Here is a 21,023-nt window from a genome sequence, read left to right as displayed (position 1 = left end):
TATTTTAGTGACTTGAAACAATGTTTTTCTCTTATTCTTTGTCTTATAGTTTCTTTTGGGACCTTTTTCACTTGATTTTGCCCGGAGTGCAAAAGCTAAGTGTGGGATAATTGATAGAACACATTTGTTACCCACTTTTATTTGTCAATTAGGACCATTTTATTAATGATTTATCACCTTCAAGTGCACACATTGCATTAGATTTGGAACTTTGCCTAAGTTTCTAAGATCAGTGCACTAGGGGCATTTTGGTCTAAAAAATGAACTTTTGAGAAAATGTACAAGAAAAATTGACAAAGTGCATTTTATGTCCATTTGATGAATGGTGAAATTATATTTTTAAAATTCATTTTAGTTTGGGAGTAATTAAATAAAAAAGTCAACACTTTCTTAAGTGTCTTAGTTTGTCCTAGTTTTTTGTTTGCCTTTGTGTGAAAATTTTTATATAATTTTGTGCAGCCTGAAACTTGGTTAATTTAATAAATTCTCCCTTCTAATTATGAATTTAATTCTGGACATGAATTAGATTTTATTATATCATATGCTATTTAATTGAATTATGTGATTTATGTGACATAGGTGGCATGTGACTTGTGCATCAATTGGGCAATTGAGGTCAACACTCCTTGAGAACAATGGCTGATGGTTTGCACGTGAATTATGATTATTTTGAGGGATTAGATCAGCTAAAATGATGTGGATGACACATGGGAAATTAGGCACACATTGGAATCATCTATGAACCAATAGGAAGTTGCCACCTTGCAAGTGTGACAAGGCTCCCATTTACATTTTAATTTCTTTTTCCTTATTTTAATTAAGCTTCAGCTGATGGGAGACACCAAGGAGCACGCCATTTTAAGTCCCAAATGGGATCCAACACATATCTCATTCATCTTCCACATTCTCTCTCTCTTGTTCATAGTGTTCTTCATTTTCTCTCTTTTGTTCTTCATTTTCCAGCACCCTAACCTCCATTTTCAGCCACCAAACCTCCACAAAACTCATACCATTCTTCTCCTCTCTTCATTTTCGTTCCATCCCTTCCATTTTCACAAGGATTGAAGCTCATTTCCATCATTCAAGAGCTATGGAGTTTGGCCTTCACAAGCAATCACTAGGGTTCTTGAAGATGAAGATTGGCTAAGTTTCTTTGTGGAATCCTAGAGAGATGAAGATGGAGGATAAGTCTTGAGCTTCAAATTGGCTAAGTTCTTTTGTTTCCTATCCTCTTCTCTTTTTACTAGGTGGTTAGATTCCTTAATCTAAGGTCTAATCATCTTAGCTTATAAATTCTAATTTGAATTTGATGTTGATGTAAAGAGAGAGGATTGTTTCATTTAATTTCTTCCTTGGACAGCCATGACTGAATTTTGCCACTCTTTGTTTGGCACATAATCTTGTGTTTTTCAATTAGTGAATTTCTTGTGTTAATATTGCATAATCTTGTGGTGTTAATGCTTGTGTTGTTGAGTAGCTTGACATAATCTTGTGGTGTTAATGCTTGTGTTGTTGAGTAGCTTGACATAATCTTGTGGTTGCTCAATTTATGTGTTTGACCATGGCTGTTGAGAGAGGATTTTGAGTGAATTACTTGGCTAATGTCTTCACCAATTGGTTAATTGAACTAGAGACTTCAATCTAAGACCTAGGGAGGTTAGCTAATTAGGTTAATTGGCTTAGGATAATTTTCTTAAGTCATGACAGCTTTAGTTAAGAGGAAAGGGAAGCTAAACTTAGCCTAATCATGAGAAGATAATGAGTCCAAAATCAACTAATCTCTAGGGTTCCATTATTGTAAAAAGGGAAGTTCATTTCACTCACTTTCACTAGCATTTTAGTTACTTGCATATTAGGTAATTAGTTTAGATAATTAGCTAGATAACTAAATTCCTACAAATTTTGGTTGATTTATTTCACTAGATAACTTTCAATTAGACTTAAAACCATTCCTTGGGAGATGACCTAGGGTTGGCCCTATATTGCATTAGGGTTAGCTTTAGTGTAATTTTGAGGATAAGCGACTAATTTCCTATCAGTTTGCTTTAACCTTAGCATGTAAGTCTTGCATAAACTCAGCTTTTTTCTTGCTATCAGTGTTAGCATACTTAAAAAAAGGCAAAGGTAAAATATCAATAAGAAATAATAGATTGAAACCATAAACAATTTCAAATGGAAAATAAGAAGTAGAAGAATGAATAGCCCTATTGTAAGCAAATTCAATATGAGGTAAACAATTCACCTAATTCTTCAAATTCTTCTGAATTATTGCTCTTAGCAATGTAATCATAGTTCTGTTGACTACCTCAGTTTGACCATCAGTTTGTGGATGGGTAGTAGTGAAAAAAAAGTAACTTAGTCCCTAATTTATGCCATAGGGCAGAAGTGAATAAGAAACTTCACATCCTTGTCACTCACAATAGTCTTAGGTAAACTATGCAAGTAAACAATCTCTTTAAAGAATAAGTCAATAATGTTAACAATATCATTAGTCTTAGCACAAGCAATAAATTATGCCATCTTAGAGAATCTATCAACAATAACAAATATGGAATCTTTACCTATAGAAGATTTAGGCGATCCAATTATAAAATCCATAGAGATATGTTCCCAAGGATGGGAGGGGACAAGTAAAGGAGAGTAAAGTCCATGAGGTTGGACCTTAGATTTTTCCTGTCCACATTTAATACATTCATCATAAATAGATATGACATCTTTCCATATGTGAGGCTAAAAGAAATGATCGGACAAAATAGTCAAAGTTTTCTCTATACTAAAGTGTGTTATCAAACCACCACTATGTGCTTCCTTAGTAAGCAACTCACGCATAGAACAAATAGGAATGCATAATTTATTTTTCTTAAAAAGAATTCCATCAAATCTAAAGAAATCACTAGATCCATGATTTTCACAAAATTTTCAAATATTTTCAAAATCAAAATCAGTTTTATAAAGATCTTTTAGAATCTCAAAGCCAAGTAATTATGTAACATCCCAAAAAATTTTAAGACTCGAATTTATTTTTAAAAAATAAAATAAAATATCTATAATTAAATTAAAATTTAGAATAATTTGATAGAGGTCCAGAGTTTGAATTTTACTAAGCAAAAGTTGGGTTTTATTTTATTTTTAACTATGAGAAAAGTTACCAAAGTTGACACAATCTTTTGTGCTATAATAAAAAATGTTGGGCCCTTTCTTGTAATTTTTTCCAAAGTCTTATATCAGCCTTTTTAAGGGGAAAACAGATGCAGAAAATAGAAATTGAAATAAGGAAAGAAACGCATGAACAAGAAAGAGGAAGAAGAGAAGAGAAATAGAGGGAGTTAGGATTAGATCTAGGAGGCTTTGCGACCGTTGCGAGCTCGGCTACACGATAGGTAAACTCCCTACTTCAATCCTCTTCCCTTCCTCTTGATTTTCTTCAATTTTTGGAAGAGGGAATTTCTGGATTTTGATCCCAAAGGCTTTATTCTTGTAAGCTTTTGTTTCTTTAGATCCTAGGGAGGATGTTTTGAGTTTCTATATGGTGTTCTAATGTTTTGAGTGGATAATTAGATGAAAAGAGGTGTTTTGGGCACAAATCAAACCCCAAGAGGTTGGGTTTTGCTCTTCAATGCTTTAAGCCTATTGATTTAGTTATAATTTTACCATTTGAGCCCAATAAGATTTAAATTAAGGTTTGGTTTTCATTATAAGGGCTAATGGTGAAAGTTGGTGACACTAAGTGAAGGTTTTTAATTGATTAAAAATTATATAAATTGGAAATTAGCCTAGTGATGGCTAATAAATGGTTTTGGTGGTTAAGTGATACTATATGAATGGTTGGTTTAATATATGGACCATTAGGATGGATTATGACTCATTGACCCAAGTTGTGTGGTATGAGTTATGGTCTTCATTAATGCTATTTGACATGCTAAGTTATGTCGATCACTTATATGTTGTAGGAATTGTTGGTGGAATTTGTTCAGAAGTTAAGGAACAAGCCGAGCCCTATTTTGTACAAGAGGAACCCTTTTGGTACTAAAGGGTTCAGGTAACAGGGGAATTTATATTTCTTATTACTTTGTTTTAGCTATTTTTGAATAAATATTACTAGCTATCATGCATTACATGTTTTAAAAGATTAAATGTGCTTTATAAGGGATTATGGGGTACTACTTTGATTATAGTGTAAATATGTTTTCTAATTATTTAATAACAATTTTTTTATAGAAACGAAATTTGTTTGCATGTATTATAATAATAAAGAATAGAAGTTGCACTTAAGGAAGTGTAATTAAGTAAGGTACTTTAGATAGGCTAAGGAACCATTTAAGGGAGATTTATAAATGTTATACTACCTTAGAGTGTTGAAGTGGTCAATACTCGAGAAAAGTAGATGAAAATAAAAGGCACGATCTTGGTGGGAGTTCACTAATGAGAAGGTGTGGACTTTTGACATTCTATGGCACACTGCCAGTACTCAATGTTGCCTTACGTATTGTGGGCTTAGTGTACTAAAGTGGTTAGTGTATTGAGTGTTCGACACCTCTCAGTGGGGGAGGGAATCCGACATATGAAGTGTGAGGTGATAGGAAATTAGTCGCTTATCCTCAAAATTACACTAAAGCTAACCCTAGTGCAATATAGGGCCAACCCTAGGTCATCTCCCAAGGAATGGTTTTAAGTCTAATTGAAAGTTATCTAGTGAAATAAATCAACCAAAGTTTGTAGGAATTTAGTTATCTAGCTAATTATCTAAACTAATTACCTAATATGCAAGTAATTAAAATGCTAGTGAAAGTGAGTGAAATGAACTTCCCTTTTTACAATAATGGAACCCTAGAGATTAGTTAATTTTGGACTCATTATCTTCTCATGATTAGGCTAAGTTTAGCTTCCCTTTCCTCTTGACTAAAGCTGTCATGACTTAAGAAAATTATCCTAAGCCAATTAACCTAATTAGCTAACCTCCCTAGGTCTTAGATTAAAGTCCCTTGTTCAATTAACCAATTGGTGAAGACATTAGCCAAGTGATTTACTCAAAATCCTCTCTCAACAGCCATGGTCAAACACATAAATTGAGCAACCACAAGATTATGTCAAGCTACTCAACAACACAAGCATTAACACCACAAGATTATGTCAAGCTACTCAACAACACAAGCATTAACACCACAAGATTATGTCAAGCTACTCAACAACACAAGCATTAACACCACAAGATTATGCAATATTAACACAAGAAATTCACTAATTGAAAAACACAAGATTATGTGCCAAACAAAGAGTGGAAAAATTCAGTCATGGCTATCCAAGGAAGAAATTAAATGAAATAATCCTCTCTCTTTACATCAACATCAAATTCAAATTAGAATTTATAAGCTAAGATGATTAGACCCTAGATTAAGGAATCTAACCATCTAGTAAAAAGAGAAGAGGATAGGAAACAAAAGAACTTAGCCAATTTGAAGCTCAAGACTCATCCTCCATCTTCATCTCTCTAGGATTCCATAAAGAAACTTAGTCAATCTTCATCTTCAAGAACCCTAGTGATTGCTTGTGAAGGCCAAACTCCATAGCTCTTGAATGATGGAAATGAGCTTCAATCCTTGTGAAAATGGAAGGGATGGAACGAAAATGAAGAGAGGAGAAGAATGGTATGAGTTTTGTGGAGGTTTGGTGGCTGAAAATGGAGGTTAGGGTGCTGGAAAATGAAGAACAAAAGAGAGAAAATGAAGAACACTATGAACAAGAGAGAGAGAATGTGGAAGATGAATGAGATATGTGTTGGATCCCATTTAGGACTTAAAATGGCGTGCTCCTTGGTGTCTCCCATCAGCTGAAGCTTAATTAAAATAAGGAAAAAGAAATTAAAATGTAAATGGGAGCCTTGTCACACTTGCAAGGTGGCAACTTCCTATTGGTTTGTAGATGATTCCAATGTGTGCCTAATTTCCCATGTGTCATCCACATCATTTTAGCTGATCTAATCCCTCAAAATAATCATAATTCACGTGCAAACCATCAGCCATTGTCCTCAAGGAGTGTTGACCTCAATTGCCCAATTGATGCACAAGTCACATGCCACCTATGTCACATAAATCACATAATTCAATTAAATAGCATATGATATAATAAAATCTAATTCATGTCCAGAATTAAATTCATAATTAAAAGGGAGAATTTATTAAATTAACCAAGTTTCAGGCTGCACAAAATTATATAAAAATTTTCACACAAAGGCAAACCAAAAACTAGGACAAACTAAGACACTTAAGAAAGTGTTGACTTTTTTATTTAATTACTCCCAAACTAAAATGAATTTTAAAAATATAATTTCACCATTCATCAACTGGACATAAAATGCACTTTGTCAATTTTTCTTGTACATTTTCTCAAAAGTTCATTTTTTGGACCAAAATGCCCCTAGTGCACTGATCTTATAAACTTAGGCAAAGTTCCAAATCTAATGCAATGTGTGCACTTGAAGGTGATAAATCAATAATAAAATGGTCCTAATTGACAAATAAAAGTGGGTAACAAATGTGTTCTATCATGAGGTTGAGTGCCTAGGTCAAGGTAGCCTTCACATGAAGAGTAAGTCGGGCTGGCTCTCAAGATTCACGTCAAAGGGACATAGGCAGTTTGGTAGATTAGATCATGCCTTAGATTATGTTTTATGCCTATAAAGGTACAAGTAGGTATAAGGTTTACCTATGAGTTAAAGAGTGCCAGGGGGCATTCTGTTAGTCTTGAAAGGCCATACCGGCCTACATCATGCATTCATGCATTTTAAATGGCTAAATTATATATTATGTTAAATTTATTATTTGTTTATTCGATTATGGTTTACTTTGTAATAATCAATGTAGATTTCTCTGTTACTAAGACTGTGGTTTACTCACCCCTTTCTTTTCAATATTTCTAGGTTCAAGCGAAGGAACCAGTCGAGGACGAGGAAAGGAGCAGAGCTAGGGGTTGTTTGTGAATTGTAAAGAACTACAACCCCTTTCTTTTGAGCAAATCTATTGTAATGTATTTAGGATTATGGTGCTAATAGGATATGATTATGTATATGTGCGTGAGTATGTGTGGATTGTATGGCTTGTGTATGAATTTTTGTTTGTTTGTAGACTTGTGGCTAGGAAACTTGGCTATGGTGTGGGGTTTTGATGGATTTAGTTAGTAGACCAAGTTTCCACTACAAGAAAATATTTATTTTGGTATGTATATGATTCCACAAGCAAATGCAAAGTGGTTGCATTGTAAATGGTGTGCTATGGGCAAACATATACCTTGGATAGAGAGAGTGGGTGCGTGGGTCCCACAAAGATCTCTGAACCAAGTGAAAATGTTTAGCGTATGTATTCATATATGTATATGATATTTGGAATAGTTTTGGCCACTCTTGTGTGATTTGTGCATTTTGGGGGTTTAGGGTCCATTTTGGGAAATGGCACCTGGGTGGTCAAATTTTGGTATAAAGGGCTTTTTCTATCATTTAAATGTTCTATCAAGCATTTTTAGTCCTATTTGACGTGTCCAAAGTGTTTCCACAAGTTTATGACCATTAGGATGAGATTTGGATAATTTTGAAAATGGTTTTTACTAAAAAACTGCACTTTTGCATCTGGGTGTTCAAATCTTAATCCGACCATTGAATTTCTCTAAAATTTGGGTCACAAGTAAAAACATTTATAAGCTTTGTGTAGGCTTTGGAATCACATTGATCGGATACTTGATGAAGAAACAGCGCACTCTAAAATTTGGTCACGAGGAGCTATCATGACAGCAAAAGTGCTGTCATGATAGCAATAATTGATAATATTGCAACATGCACGAAATTCAATCCGTCCATTGGATCTTTCCAAAATTTGGTATGTTAATAGTACTATTTAAAATTGACATGTGAGCTTTGGAATTGGTTTCATCGAAGGTTAGATGATGAAATGGTGCACCCCGGAAGTTAGTCTGGAGGTGCTATCATGACAGCTTTTTAGCTGTCATGATAGCAAAAATGACCAATCTTTTAACATTTCTAATTTTTAATCTGACCGTTGGATCTTTTTGAAATTTGGTACACTTATAGTACCCTTTGAATGTGACGTGTGAGCTTTAAAATCACTTTGATCAGAGGTTGGATGGTGGAACGGTGCCTCCCGAAAGTTGGCCCGTGAGGGCTGTCATGACAGCATTTTTTTATTCCACTTTCATCTAGCTTGCTTTCGTGCGCTATAGGTAGAACCTATAATTTTTTTTAAGGTTTTAAATGATTTATTTCTTAAGTTAGTTAGAGGATTAACTCCTTAACCACACTTAGTTTATTTGAATTATGTGATTTTTAGATAATACCCAGGTCAGTGTTACAAATTAAGCATGTAAATAGGAAAGTAATGTATACCTTCAAGATAAGGCATCAGCAATGACATTTTCTTTGCCTTGCTTATGCTTAATTACATAAGGAAAGGTCTCAATAAATTTCATCCAACGAGTATGTCTCTTGTTCAACTTACCTTGATACTTGAAAAACTTTAAACTTTCATGATCAGAATGGATGATGAATTCCTTGGGTCACAAATAGTGTTGCCACGTTTCTAAGGCCCTCTTTAGAGCATAGAGCTCTTTGTCATAGGTGTAATAATTCAAAGTTGTACCATAAAGCTTTTCACTGAAGTAAACTATGGGCTTAGAATCCTGCATTAAAACAGCACCTATACCAATACCAAAAGCATCACATTGAATTTCAAATGCTTTAGAGAAATTAGGCAAAACAAGTAAAGAGGCATTAGTCAATTTATCCTTTAGGGTTTGAAATGCCTTTTTTTGTGTCTCACCCTATTTGAAGGTCACATTCTTCTTAACCAGTTTATTAAGAGGCACAACAATGCTAGAGAAATCCATAACAAATCTCCAATAGAAGTTTGCTAAGCCATAAAAGCTTTTCACTTTACTTGCATTCTTAGGGGTTGAGTCATTCACTAATAGCCTTAACTTTCTCCTCATCCACACGAATTCCCTATGATCCAACAACAAATGTCAAAAAGATAATTGAGTCCATGTAAAAGAAACACTTTTGGAAATTAGCATATAACTTATATTCCCTCAAGGTGTCAAACACAGTTTTAAGATGATTCACATGATCAGTCAAAGATTTACTATAAATTAGAATATCATCAAAATAAACTACAACAAACTTTCTTATAAACTTTCTAAAAGCATGATTCATTAATGCCATAAAAGTACTAAGAGCATTGGTCAAATCAAAAGGCATAAGTAACCATTCGTATAATCCAAATTTAGTTTTAAAGGCTGTTTTTCATTCATCACCCTCCTTCATACAAATTCGATGATAACTACTTCTAAGATCAATTTTAAAAAAGATAGAAGCATCTTGCAACTCATCAAGCATATCATCAAGTTTAGGGATAGGGTAACGATACTTTACAGTGATTTTGTTGATTACTCTACAATCAACACACATCCTCCAAGATCCATCTTTTTAGGCATCAAGATAACAGGGACAACTTAAGGGCTAAGGGTCTCATGCATAAAGCCTTTCATCATCAATTCCTTTGCTTAGCATTAGATCTCCTTAGTCTCTTTAGGGTTAGCCTTATAAGCAGGCTTGTTTGGAATAGTAGCCCCAGGCAAGAAATCTATCCTATGCTCAATTCCTCTTAACGGAGGAAGTCTATCAGGAATCTCATCAAGGAATAGATCTCCATAATCCTACAATAAAGAGACAACACTAGAAGGCAAAATAGGGTCAAGAATGTCAGTAGAAAAATAAATATTCTTGAAAATTACAATAAGATCTCGCTCACTCATCAAAGCCTCTTGAATCTCACTTTTCCTACACAATAATATTTTCTTTTTACTATTTTCCTTCACTTTCACTATTCTATTTTTTTTATTTTCTCACCTTCTCACCACTCTTTTTCCTCTCTTTTGATTGATTTTCAAGTAAAGTAATATTCTCTTCTTTTTTTTTCTCTCTCACTCATGCCACAATTAAGGAGATCTCTCCTTTGCTTGTAATCTTGAGTAATCTTCAGTTGATCTTTGTAGGCTTGGATAGGCTAAGAGGATTTAATACAAGAGTCTTGCCTTTAAAAGGTACCTTATAACAATTTCTAAAACCATCATGAGTAGCCTTACTATTAAACTGCCAAGGCCTACCTAATAATAAGTGTCTAGCAAGGCTAAGGGCTACATCACATAATACATCATAAGTATAAACTTCAACAGAAAAAGTAATCAACACTTGCTTAGAAACCCTAATTTCGGTATAATCATTCAACTATTGCAATTTGTAGGGCTTGAGGTGTGCAATTAAAGGTAAAGATAATTTATCTACAAGTAAAGTGCTAGCTACATTAGTGCAACTACCACCATCAATTACTATGCTATACACTTTCTCTTTGATTAAGCATCTAGTATGAAAAATATGCTCACGTTGCTCATGTTTATCATCCTCCGTTGGTTGAATATTGAGAGCTCTTCTTGCCACCAAGATAAAGTCAAATACACCATTGCATTCAAGCTCATCATTTGATTCATGGGAGGTACAATCATCATCAACATTATCAGCATCATCTTTATCATTCTTATGCACACTGTTATAGCCACTATAATCTCTTAATATTATAACTCTTTTATTGCTACAATCTCTTGCCATATGGCCTACACCATGGAATTTGAAACACTTAATAGGAGAGGTGTTAGATGAATAAGAAAAAGGTTTAGGGTTAGAAGTTTTACACATATACTTGGTCTTCATTTCTTCCTTAACCTTGGATGTATCTTTAGCCTTAAAATCCTTCTATTTGGAAGTTGCTTTGGAGTCTTTCAAAGAGGACTTAGAACGTTTGTTCTTATTTCTCTGTTCTAACTTTATAGCTTTATGTATGAGCTCTTCCTTGTCCACAAAAGTGTACAAGTCAAGCTTATCTCTCAACTCTGGTCTCAAGCTATCCATAATTCTTGACATTACTTCACGTTCATTTTCTTGAATGTTTGCACAAAACTTCAAGATATTCAACTCATGCACATATTCCTCCACAGTCATAGATCCTTGAGAAAACATTCTCAATTTTTTATTCAGCTCTATGTAGTAGGAGCTATGGATATAAGCCTTTCTCAAATATCTTTTAAGGTTGTCCCATGTTTTAATCGGCTTTTTCCCAAGTTGGCTTCTTTTATTTTGTAAATCTTGCCACCAATAAATAGCATAGTTAGTGAAATTCAAAGAAGCAGTTTTTACCTTCCTTGACTCAGACAAATCAAGAGTCATGAAGATTTTGTCCATCTTCATTTCCCAATTAAGATATTTTTCTAGATTATTGCTACCCTTAACTGAAGGATACTTTACTTTCTAGTTTGGTAAGTCAACATCACACTTTAAGGATTTCTTTCCCTTAGGAGAAGGGGGCTCTTCATACTCCTTATCATCACTGGGGGTCTCATGCTTCTTTCCTTTAGAAGGGGAAGTCTCTGACTCATCTTTATCCTCCTTATGGAACCTATGATCAAGTTCTAAGTGAAAATGATGCAACTGTGTTTTAATAAGTTATAAAACAGAGTTCATATCAACAATAGGGGATTTATCCTTATTACTCATATTCACAAAAGCACTAAAAACCATGTAAGATAAAAATGGATCCTCACACATATGAACTCATGTGTTTACTCTCAAGAAAAATAATGTCACCCATGTTTCACAGAAAAAAAAAATTAATGGCATAGAAGAGTAGCACAAATAGCAAAACAGAAAAGTAGCAAATTTGAAAAGTACTACCAAAAATTAAAAATAAGAAAGTGACCAAAGTAGAAGACTCTCTTACCACCCAAGCTGTCTTTTTTCTTTAGGCAACCTCTTTGTGACTTAGAGTTCAATAATAGCCTTTTTCTACAGTTACAACTCAAAGCAATATTTTTTTTTGTAATTTTTTTGAATTTTTGGATTTTTTTTTCTTTTTTTCAACATACTACCAATTTTTTTCCTTTTTTTTGCACGAATTTTTAGGTTTTTTTTTTAGAAAGCTAATAAAATGAAAACACATAAGACAAAAAAGTCACAAAGGTGAAGAAGAGGAAAACCAAAAGATAGAAGTAGTTGGGGTAAATAAGAGATGATCACAAAAAGAAATAACTCAGGATGAAAAAGAAGAAGAAAGGACAAGAATTTGAACCACAACTAGCAAACTAGCAACCAAAACTCTGATACTAATCTAATAGGGAACGCGGAAATAGAATCATGCAAGTTTAGGGACAGAACCCTAAATCACAACACAAACACAAGAACAAAAAAAAGGAATGAAATTTATGAAGAAAATAAAGAAAGAAAAGAAATAAACAATGGGATAATAATTAAGGAAAAGATTCTCTAAAGCACTTGCCTCTAGGAACCTCAACCTTCGAAGACACCACAAGAGTTGGTCACGCTCTTGATCACGTTTGTTTCTCACACGAGATGCTACCATAAAGCACTAAAGCTCACGAGAGTTATAAACCCCTAAATGAATAATTTCATTCATGTTCTCTTTTTTCTTTACAAGAGGGAGCATGCCTAATTTATATAAACTCATAGAGAAGACTATTTCCTAAAATTAAAACCCTAATTTCCTAATACTAAAAGAAAAAAAGAAAATAATATAAAATAAATATTCAGCCATATAATTTAGGAGATGTGATCCTAAAATTATGGGATTATAAAGCTTAAAAATTAAAATAATATAATTAATGCTAATCTTTGATTAGACTCAAAATAGGAAACTATAACTAGTTTTGCTCCTTAAGAAAGGGGGTCAATTCAAAGGACCATTAAAATAGAAAATAATTTAATAGACAATCAGGGGATTATAAAGAATTTAAAATCACGCCACCCTTGACTTTTTCACTAAGGTTTCATGCTTTCTTGCTTGCAAGAGGCTCAACTTGTAGTCTTCCTTATATTGGGCTAGGGTTTGCATTTCGTGGGCTTGACTTGTCATGAATTTAGATCTTAAGCACATTATACATGCTTAAAGGCTCTCCTTTAGGCTTGAGAGGAGTGCCTCAATGCTTTCCAAGCTCTTGGACTTCTTGTACAAGACTAAATAAGGCTTGCTTCATGGCTTTAATTCCGACTCTTATCATTAGACCTCTAATATGTTGTAAAGGGTCTTTAGGTATATTGAATTAGAAGTATTGGGCTCCTTGCTCCTTGCTCCTTGCCTTGGGCTCTTTCCATGTCACCAAGCTCATGATTACCATCCTCAAGCCTCGTTGCCATTAATGCCATGCCATCTATGCCATGGTGTAACATCCCGACAATTTTAAGACTTAAATTTATTTTAAAAATAAAATAAAATATCTATAATCAAATTTAAATTTAGAATAATATGACAGAGGTCTAAAGTTTAAATTTTTCTCAGCAAAAGTTTGGTTTTATTTGATTTTTGACTATGAAAAAAATTACCAAAGTTAACCCGAGCTTTTGTGCTATAATAAAAAATGTTGGGCCCTTTCTTGTAATTTTTTCCAAAGTGTTAGATCAGCATTTTAAAGAGCAAACTGGACGCAGAAGTAGAAATGAAAATGCAAAGAAGGAAAGGAAATGCATGAGAGAGAGAGAGGAAGAAGAGAGGAGAAAGAAAGGGAGTTGGGTTTGGATCTAGGAGGCTTTGCTACCATTGCGAGCTCAGCTACACAATAGGTAAACTCTCTACTTCAATCCTCTTCCTTCCCTCTTAATTTTCTTCAATTTTTAGAAGAGAAAATTTCTAGGTTTTGATCCTAAAGGCTTTATTCTTATAAGCTTTAGTTTCTTTGGATCCTAGGGAGGATATTTTGAGTTTTTATATAGTAATCTAATATTTTGAGTGGATAATTAGATGAAAAGATGTGTTTTGGGCACAAATTAAACTGTGAGAGATTGGGTTTTCCTCCTCAATGGTTTAAGCCTATTGATTTAGTTATAATTTTGCTATTTGAGCCCAATAAGATTTAAATTAAAGTTTGGTTTTCATTATAAGGGCTAATGATGAAAGTTGGTGACACTAAGTCAAGGTTTTTAATTGATTAAAAATTACATAAATTAGAAATTAGCCTAGTGATGGCTAATAAATGGTTTTGGTGGTTAAGTGATACTATGTGAATGGTTGGTTTAATATATGGACCATTAGGATGGATTATGACTCATTAACTCAAGTTGTGTGGTATGAGTTATAGTCTTCATTAATGCTATTTGTCATGATAAGTGATGTGGATCACTTATATGTTGTAGGGAGTTGTTGGTGGAACTTATTAAGAAGTTAAGGAACAAGCCAAGTTCTATTTTGTATAAGAGGAAACCCTTTTAGTATCAAAGAGTTAAGGTAATAGGGAAATTTATATTTCTTATTACTTTATTTAGCTATTTTTGAATAAATATTACTAGCCATCGTGCATTACATATTTTAAAAGATTAAATGTGCTTTATAAGGGGTTATGGGGTTCTACTTTGATTATAGTGCAAATATATTTTTTAATTGTTTAACAACAATATTTTTATAGAAACGAGATTTGTTTGCATGTATTATAATTATAAAGAATAGAAGTTGCACTTAAGGAAGCGTAACTAAGTAAAGTACCTCAGATAGGCTAAGGAACCATTTAAGGGAGATTTATAAATGTTATACTGCCTTAGAGTGTTGAAGTGGTCAATACTCGGGAAAGGTAGATATGAGTAAAAGGCATGATCTCGATGGGAGTTCACCAATGAGAAGGTGTGGACTTTTGATATTCTATGGCACACTGTCAGTGCTCAGTGTTGCCTTATGTATTGTAGGCTCAGTGCACTAAAGTGGTTAGTGTATTAAGTGTTCAACACCTCTCAGTGGGGGAGGGAATTCGACATATAAAGTGTGAGGTTGAGTTCCTAGGCCAAGGTAGCCCTTACATGGAGAGTAAGTCGGGCTGGCTCTGAGAGGGAGTTTGCTTCAACTACTTAAGATTTACGTCGAATGGGCATAGGCAGTTCGATGGATTAAATCATGCCTTAGATTATGTTTTGTGCTTGTGGAGGTACAAGTGGATATGAGGTTTACCTACGAGTTAAAGAGTGCCAAGAGGCATTCTGTTGGTCATGAAAGGCCGTACCGGCCTATGTCATTCATTCATGCATTTTAAATGGCTAAATTATGTACTATGTTGAATTTATTATTTATTTATTTGATTATGGATTACTTTATAATAATCAATGTAGATTTCTCTGTTACTGAGCCTGTGATTGTCTCACCCCTTTTTTTTCAATATTTCCAGGTCCAAGCGAAGGAACCAGTGGAGAATGGGGAAAAGAGCAGCGCTAGGGGTTGTTTGTAAATTGTAAAGAACTGCAACCCTTTTCTTTTGGGCAAATCTATTGTAATGTATTTAAAATTAGGGTGCCAATAGGATATGATTATGTATATGTGTGTGAATATGTGTGGATTGTATAGCTTGTGTATGAATTTTTGTTTGCTTATAGACTTGTGGCTAGGAAACTTGGGTATAGTGTGTGGTTTTGATGGATTTATTTAGTAGACTAAGTTTTCACTAGAAGCAAATATTTATTGTATATATGTGATTCCACAAGTAAATACAAAGTGGTTATATTGCAAATGGTGCGCTATGGGCAAACATACACCTTGGATAGAGAAAGTGGGTGCGTGGGCCCCATAGAGATCTCTAAGCCAAGTAAAAATGTTTAGCGTGTGTATTCATATGTGTACATGATATTTAGAATAGTTTTTGGCCACTCTTGTGTGATTTGTACATTTTGAGGGTTTATGGTCCATTTTGGAAAATGGCACTCGGGTGGTCAAATTTTGGTATAAAGAATTTTTCTATCATTTAAATGTTCTATCAAGTTTTTTTAGTCCTATTTGACGTATCTAAAGTGTTCTCACAGGTTCGTGACTATTAGGATGAGATTTGGACAATTTTAAAAATAGTTTTTACCAAAAAAAACTGTACTTTTACATCCGGGTGTCTAAATCTCAATCCGACCATTGTATTTCTCTAAAATTTAGGTCACAAGTAAAACCCTTTACAAGTTTCGTGTGGACTTTGGAATCATGTCGATTGGACATCAAAGAAATGGCACACTCTGGAATTTGGTCTGAAGAAGCTGTCATGACAGCAATAGTGATGATGTTGCAACATCCATGAAATTCAATCCGTCTGTTGGATCTTTTTAAAATTTGGTATGCTAATAGTACTCTTTAAAAGTGACATATAGGCTTTGGAATCGCTTTGATCAGAGGTCGGATGATGAAATGGTGTACTTCAAAAATTAGTCTGGAGGTGCTATCATGACAACTTTTTAGCTGTGATGACAACAAAAATAACTAAACTTGTAACATGTCTAATGTTTAATCCGACCGTTGGATCTTTTTGAAATTTGGTACACTTATAGTACCCTTTGAATGTGACGTGTGAGCTTTAAAATTTCTTCAATCAGGGATCAGATAGAAGAACGGTGCCTCATAGAAGTTGGCCTGGGAGGGCTATCATGATAGTAATTTAATACTATCACGAAAGTATCTTTTTACCCTGCTTTCACCTAGCTTGCTTCTGTACGTTATTGGTAAAACCTATAAATTTTTTTATTTAAAAAGGTTTAAATGTTTACTTTGCAATCATGTATCTGTTTAGTGATTTAAATGATTTGTTTCCTAAGTTGGTTTTAGGATTAACTCCTTAACCACACTTAGTTTATTTGAATTATGTGATTTTTGGATAACACTCAGGAAAAGCATTACACATGGGGTCCATCATAGTTTATTTAAGGTTTTGCTTACTATAATTGATTGATATAGTGTTATAAAAGCAATTTGCCTGACTTGGGAGATTACTCATACTTTATTTTTAGTGTGGCTAACTTAGAACAATTGTTATGTTGTAGGTTAAAGGGGATTTTAATTAATTCATGAATTAATTCTTGTTTAGTTCTTGAATGATAATTTAAAAAATATATAATAAAATTAGAATAATAAGGCTAAATAAATTCAATTTATTTTATAGATGAGGAAGATTAAGTTTAGGTGATTGGGTTATGATTGATTGTGTTGCATGTGCTTGGTAGTTTCCTCAACTGAACTTGCTTTATTTATTTTATTTTAATTTAATTTTTGAAAATTAATTTTGTTACAAAAAAATCCCCCCATTATTTAACATTTCATAATCCTAATTTAAGTAATTAATCCATTGACTCTTAAAGAGATGACCTACGTTATGTTTTACTATAAAATTTAGTTTTTATTAATCTTGGTGCTATTTGATAGTAGTGTCAAAATTTTGGCACCGTTATCGGGAAGTCTAAAGTGTTAACTAGTTGAATTAGGAAGATTAGCATTTGCTTTTTTTTTTGTTTCACTTTCCTATTGTTTTGTGCTTTAATTTGGTCATTTTGGTTACCAATATATTTTCTATGTTGCTGGAATTTTTTCTCTCACATGCCTTAATTTTTCCAAAGGTCAATATCTTTATATTTTGGGTAGTATCGAGTGAAACTCTCAACTTTAGCTATCAAGTGACCCTTGATTTGGTCAAATTCCATCATTATAATCACTTTTCATATTTTCAATTAACTTTTTTTAATTTTAGGTTATTTTTCAATTTTTTCAAGATTTGATGTTTTGATTTTTTTTTTCCTTACTTGTTTTAGGTAGTTTCTTTTATTTTTGTTTGTTCTCTTAATAAGGATAGGATCTACTAAAAAAATTAATGATTTTGATCATATACTTGAGAGGACTTTGTGCTTCCTTTTATTTTCTTTTTGTTTGTCTAGGCTTTATCATGATGCTCATATCATTGATAGGAAAATTGATGAGTTGTCCTATATTGTTAGGCAATTGCTTGCTGAATAGTTATTGGCACAATACTTGAATTAGCCCCTTACCATCCTCACTATTACCCCTTTGGGAGTTCCTCAACATATAATGAGCAATGTGTAGGATAGGTGATAGAACACATTTATTACACACTTTTATTTGTCAATTAGGACCCTTTTATTAATGATTTATCATCTCAAAGTGCACTCATTGCATTAAATTTGAAAAATTGCATAAGTGTCTAGGTTTAGTGCACTAGAAGTATTTTGGTCTAAAAATAAACTTTTGAGAAAATGTACAAGAAAAATTGACAAAGTGAACTTTATATCCAGTTGTTGAATGGTCAAATTATATTTTTAAAATTTATTTTAGTTTGGGAGTAATTAAATAAAAAGCCAACACTTTCTTAAGTATCCTAGTTTGACTTAGTTTTTAGTTCGCCTTTGTGTAGAAATTTTTAATAAGATAGCATCTAAGAGGGGGTGAATTGGCTAACAATTAAAAACTTTTGAAAATTTAAAAGAGTGAAATGCTTTGGTATGATGGAAGAAGGTGAGACGTAAAAGATTTATACTAATTTAGCCCTAAGCTTGGTCTATGTCTAGTCCTCAACATCACACTTGATATTTCAATTAAATTTACAAGCTTCAATATGTGTTTGCCACTATAGTACAACTTACAAGACTTCTGTTGTCTTGAATCAACTAACAAACCTTGCTACAACCCAACAAGTTGTTAAAATCACTTGAAAAGTACCTTTTCAAGATTTCATATAAATGAGATAAACTTTCACAATGAAACTGTAACATCCTAAAAATTTTAAGACTCAAATTTATTTAAAAAAATAAATAAAAATAAAATAAAATATCTATAATTAAATTAAAATTTAGAATAATTTAATAGAGGCCCAGAGTTTGAATTTTACTAAGCAAAAGTTTGGTTTTATTTGATTTTTAACTATGGAAAAATTACCAAAGTGGACCCGGGCTTTTGTGCAATAATAAAAAATGTTGGGCCCTTTCTTGTAATTTTTCCCAAACTTTTTGACCAGCAATTTAAAGACCAAAATTGATGCAGAAACGCAGAAATTGAATTGGAAAGGAAAGGAAAGGAAACGTATGAGAGGGAGAGAGGAAGAAGAGAAGAGAAAGGGAGGGAGTTAGGCTTGGATCTAGGAGTCTTTGCGACCGTTGCGAGCTCGACTACACGATAGGTAAACTCCCTACTTCAATCCTCTTCTCTTTCTCTTGATTTTCTTCAATTTTTGGAAGAGGAGATTTTTGAATTTTGATCCCAAAGGCTTTATTCTTGTAAGCTTTTGTTTCTTTGGATCCTAGGGAGTATGTTTTGAGTTTCTATATAGTGATCTAATGTTTTGAGTGAATAATTGGATGAAAAGAGGTGTTTTGGGCACAAGATAAACCTTGAAAAATTGGGTTTTTGCTCTTCAATGGTTTAAGCTTATTGATTTAGTTATAATTTTCTATTTGAGCCCAATAAGATTTAAATTAAGGTTTGGTTTTCATTATAAGGGCTAATGGTGAAAGTTGGTGACACTAAGTGAAAGTTTTTAATTGATAAGAAATTATATAAAATTGGAAATTAACCTAATGATGGCTAATAAATGGTTTTGGTGGTTAAGTGATACTATGTGAATGTTTGGTTTAATACATGGACCATTAGGGTGGATTATGACTCATTGACCCAAGTTGTGTGGTATGAGTTTAATGCTATTTGTCATGATAAGTGATGTGGATCACTTATATGTTGTAGAAAATTGTTGGTGGAACTTATTGAAAAGTAAGGAACAAGCCGAGCCCTATTTTGTACAAGGAGAACCCTTTTGGTACCAAAGGGTTGAGGTAACAGGGGAATTTATATTTCTTATTACTTTGTTTTAGCTATTTTTGAATAAATATTACTAGTTATCATGCATTACATGTTTTCAAAGATTAAATGTGCTTTATAAGGGGTTATGGGGTACTACTTTGATTATAGTGCAAATATGTTTTCTAATTGTTTAATAACAATGTTTTTATGGAAATGAGATTTATAAATATTATACTACTTTAGAGTGTTGAATGGTCAATACTTAGGAAAGGTAGACAAAAGTAAAAGGCATGATCTCGGTGGGAGTTCACCAATGAGAAGGTGTGGATTTTTGATATTCTATGGCACACTGTCAGTACTCAGTGTTGTCTTACGTATTGTGGGCTCAGTGCACTAAAGTGATTAGTGTATTGAGTGTTCGACACCTCTCAGTGGGGGAGGGAATCCGACATATGAAGTGTGAGGTTGAGTGCCTAGGCCAAGGTAGCCCTCACATGGAGAGTAAGTCGGGCTGGCTCTGGGAGGGAGTTAGCTTTGACTGCTCAGGATTTACGTCGAAGGGGCATAGGCGGTTCGGTGGATTAGATCATGCTTTAGATTATGTTTTGTGCCTGTGGAGGTCCAAGTAGGTATAAGGTTTACCTGTGAGTTAAAGAGTGCCAGGGGGCATTCTATTGGTCATAAAAGGCCATACCGGCCTAGGTCATGCATTCATACATTTTAAATGGCTAAATTATATACTATGTTGAATTTATTATTCATTTATTTGATTATGGCTTACTTTGTAATAATCAATGTAGATTTCTCTGTTACTGAGACTGTGGTTGTCTCACCCCTTTCTTTTCAATATTTCCAGGTCCAGGTGAAGGATCCAGTGGTGGACGGGGAAAGGAGCAAAGCTAGGGGTTTGCTTGTGATTTGTAAAGAACTGCAACCCCTTTCTTTTGAGCAAATATATTGTAATGTATTTAAGATTAGGGTGCCAGTAGGATATGATTATGTATGTGTGTGTGAATATGTGTGGATTGTGTGCTTGTGTATGAATTTTTGTCTGTTTGCAGACTTGTGGCTAGGAAACTTGGTTATGGTGTGTGGTTTTGATGGATTTACTTAGCAGACCAAGTTTCTATTACAAGCAGATCTTTATTTTGATATATATGTGATTTTATAAGCAAATGCAAAGTGGTTGCATTGCAAATGGTGTGCTATGGGCAAACATACACCTTGGATAGAGAGAGTGGGTGCGTGGGCCCCACAAGGAGCTCTGAGCCAAGTGAAAATGTTTAGCATATGTATTTATATAAATACATGGTATTTAGATTGATTTGTGACCACCCTTGTATGATTTGTGCATTTTGGAGGTTTAGGGTC

General features: G+C 33.6%; 1 long non-coding RNA gene across 1 annotated transcript; it reads left to right on the top strand.

The window, feature by feature from the left end:
• Window positions 1-19,615: 19,615 nt before the first annotated feature.
• Window positions 19,616-20,737, top strand: LOC129302050 (uncharacterized). Its single transcript, XR_008591151.1, has 2 exons — window positions 19,616-19,684; window positions 20,509-20,737. It is a non-coding gene; the product is annotated as an uncharacterized LOC129302050 (long non-coding RNA).
• The last annotated feature ends 286 nt before the right edge of the window (window positions 20,738-21,023 follow it).

The sequence above is a fragment of the Prosopis cineraria genome, unplaced genomic scaffold, assembly GCF_029017545.1.
Source record: "Prosopis cineraria cultivar Desert tree isolate PC_DT_omini unplaced genomic scaffold, ASM2901754v1 PC2, whole genome shotgun sequence".
NCBI classification, from domain to species: domain Eukaryota; kingdom Viridiplantae; phylum Streptophyta; class Magnoliopsida; order Fabales; family Fabaceae; genus Prosopis; species Prosopis cineraria.
The sequence above is the reverse complement of the archived record's forward strand: the minus strand, read 5'-3'. Positions and strand labels throughout refer to the sequence as shown.